Below are 3408 nucleotides of genomic sequence, written 5' to 3'. Positions count from 1 at the left end.
CATTCAAAAACAGCTTTGTCAACTAGGAACTAGTACACTCTGCAGTGTGTCTCTCTCCATGGTCCATTAATAGGCTGGTAGAAACTTTGAAGTGGAAAAAAAAGGAAAAGAAGAAAAGAGCTATAGCCCCCTTTATTTTCTTTATTTAAAATCAGGCAGAAAACAAACATCAATTCTGTTACACACTAACATTTTCGTAGTACATCATTTGTACAAGAGAAGGACTAAGAACAGAAATCTGTTATAGAGATCCAAATGTAAGTATAAGTAAGTCCTCACACAGCTTTCTGGTGGCACTCAGGCAGAAACACTTCATAATTGCTGGTATTAAACAGAGCTGTAGAATTCTTAGACAGGCATTTTAGGAAATTGTGAAGACAATTTGGTAATAACGCAAGGCTCTTCTCATCCAGAGGTGTCTAGGCCAACACCAGTCCAATTCATACCAATAATCCCAGTAGATGTGGTGCTCCATACAAGGTACACCTGGAACACAGGTGCATCAGGGTGATCTGTGAAAATTTCAGCACACTGTGGTGTCCCAAATTTGTAGAGTGCCTAACATTACACTGAAGTATTTCTTTGTCCCTACCACTTCATTAATAGCATACTCCTTATTGTCTGTGTTTCCTGGACATTTCTTGCAATTTGCATAATCCTCTGGAATGGAATCCACATTTGGCAGTAAAAGAGCTCTTTCTGCCCTGGCTGGGGGGTTCAGTTGGTTAGAGTGTTGCCTTGTACACCAAATGGCTGTGAGTTGAATTCCCAGTCAAGGCACAATCCTAGGTTGTGGGTTCGGTCCCTGGTTGAAGCACACATGGGAAGCAACTTATCAATGTTTCTCTCTTCCCTTCTCTCTCTAAAATCAAAACGTATCCTCAGGTGAGAAAAAACATAAATAAATAAAAGTTGTTTCTGCTGGGTGATTAAGTCCCAGTGATAATGAACTGTGGTTTTAGTTCTTCAGGAATCATTAACTTCAACTCTGTTCATAAATGTTTCCTCATTTTCAATAGTAGGAGCTAACTTTGCTCTTATGAGGAGGCTGAGGTATCCCACTGGTACTGCCCCCTCTCCATTTCCGGGGCTTTCTGTTTGTTCTTTTTCATTTTCACTTCAACATTTTTCTGTTGCAGACCAGATGTCTTCTTTCCTAGGGTGGCCAGTGTCATCTTCCCCTCTGCCTATTCCTCCTTATTGCTTTCTGAAGTTCTCACTGTTTTTGCAGATTAGCGTCCATGTGTTTGAGTACTCTGCTTTCTGGAACCAAGTCATCTCAATTTTTATTCCACTGTAATATAGAAAACATATTTCACTTGTTTTTCCTTTATGGTAACTTTTACACACTTTGCTTCCTAAAGAAGAGGACAGCTAGATCAGGAGCGGAACCATAGAAATGAAGAACACATGGAGGGTTAGCAACAGGGGAGTGGGAGGAGGAGAAGGGGGGAGAAGATACAGAAAATAAGTAGCATAGACGGTAGGTAAAAAATAGATAGAAGAGCGGGCAAGAATAGTAGGGGAAATATAGAATCTAAAGAACTTGAGACACGTGGTCATAAACTAAAGGGGGGTAATGGTGAGCGAGGGGGTGTGCAGGGTGGAGGGGAATGAAGGGGAGAATAGAACAACCGTAATGGTATAATCAATAAAATATATTTTAGAAAAGAAATAAGGAACAAACTGACAATAACCAGAGGAGAGGGGGGTGGAGGATAAAAGGGGAAAGAAGGGGAATGGTCAAGGCAAGGAACATGTATAAAGGATCCATGGACAAAGCCAAAGTGAGGTAGGATATAGGGTGGGAGGTAGGGGTTGGTGAGGTGGGAGGGAGTGTTGGGGGGAAATGGAGATAACTGTACTTGAACAACAATAAAAAAGAAACTTAAAAAAAGAAAGAAATCAAAGATAAATAAATTCTTTAGACAAACACACACACACACAAGAAGAGGCCCAAGGAAGCACAGCACTCACCCACCCTCCTGGAATTTAGGCTTCAGGTCCTGCTTAGGCACCATTTGTCTGCTCTGTGAAAATTAATTTGTCTTTATTTATTAATGCTTTACTTTCCTCTTTTCCTAAAGTCTACTTTCAGTTACTGAGTTTTCCTTGAATTATATTCTCCTCTTTGGTGTCTGAGGGCTCTATTTATTTGAATATTTTCCACAGGCATGTGTTGTTTGTTTCTGACCTGGATCAAAGGACAGTTGGCCATAGAGTTTCTAGTTCTCAGCTCCAGGCATCTTAAGGCCAATGAAGACTTATCCATGATCATTCAATCTTCTTCAGCTCACATTGATTCTGGGTTGGTCAGAGGATTCTCAAGAAGGAATTGGTGCTGAGAACTGGGTCCCAGAAAATGCTGAAGGTAGGGAAGATATTATTAGACTAAGGAGATGTAGAAAACCTCTGAGAGTCCAGGACACTAGGGCCTAGGGTTAAAGTCAAGATCCTCAGTTCAAGGGATGAAGCTTAAAGATAGACGACTTCCTTGGACCTCCTTCCTTTGCACTGTTTTCCAAACAGCCACAACCTCAGCTGGGACAGCCTAAGCCAGAAGCTTTTAGGGGTCCAAATGTGAACCAGACATTCTGTTGCAGAAGAAACACTGATGGAATGGAATTATGGCAGCGGCCATATTTTTCATGCCAACTACAGAGCTTTAGCTCAGGCTTGAGGAGTCTGTAGGCTAAATGGAAATAGGCTCTTTATGCTTTTCCTAAAGCTACCAGTTTACACAAAAGCCACTCAGTTAGACTCCAGATCCAAGTTTATCTTTTGATCTTACTTTGCTATGTTCACCCATAGATTATCATTAAGGAGAAAAGTGAGTCTGGACACCCATGAGCAGGACAAGTTAATCAACACAACCCTCCCATAATGTGGACCAGTTGTTGACTTCGGGGTGTGGTTAAGCTTAGTTGTTTTTGTTTTTTTTTTATCAGCTTTGTTTAACAAACTTAAGTGAAGCAAATACCCCTCTCATCTACTTCTAGACTATAAAGTGAAAAAGGTAGCAACAATAACAATTTCATTCTCTAAAGTGATGCCTTTCCATGTGTTCATTTTTTTCAGAGTGAGTTACAAAAATATGTTCCTTTAAGCTTCCCTGGCTAAAAATAACATCAAGAAAATTGGCCTTTCTGCTTTTAAATGAGGAATTTTATCTTTCCTAGGTCAAGGTTGAATTCTCATAACTGTCTGTTGATACTATCTTCCCTATCATTATGTGACAAGCATTATTTTATAAACCAAGAGCTTATACTCAAGCTAGACACATTGAATTGTAATGTGTTTTAATATCCAAATCTAAAAATAATTTTGCAGTGGGCAAAACCCAGATGTGTTTTGTCAGTCTCTTTTTCACTTAATGTCTAAAGCTTTATGTTTTTAAGGAAAATGTTA

At 39.8% G+C, this 3408-nt stretch overlaps 1 pseudogene; it reads right to left on the bottom strand.

Annotated features, from left to right (window-relative positions):
- Positions 1-275: 275 nt before the first annotated feature.
- Positions 276-2021, bottom strand: LOC118998012 (mortality factor 4-like protein 1; annotated as a pseudogene).
- Positions 2022-3408: the final 1387 nt, after the last annotated feature.

The sequence above is a fragment of the Sturnira hondurensis genome, unplaced genomic scaffold (genome assembly GCF_014824575.4).
Source record: "Sturnira hondurensis isolate 20B ecotype Veracruz unplaced genomic scaffold, ASM1482457v3 Scaffold0013559, whole genome shotgun sequence".
Taxonomy (NCBI): domain Eukaryota; kingdom Metazoa; phylum Chordata; class Mammalia; order Chiroptera; family Phyllostomidae; genus Sturnira; species Sturnira hondurensis.
Note: the sequence above shows the minus strand (reverse complement) of the source record. Positions and strands in the feature narration are given on the sequence as shown.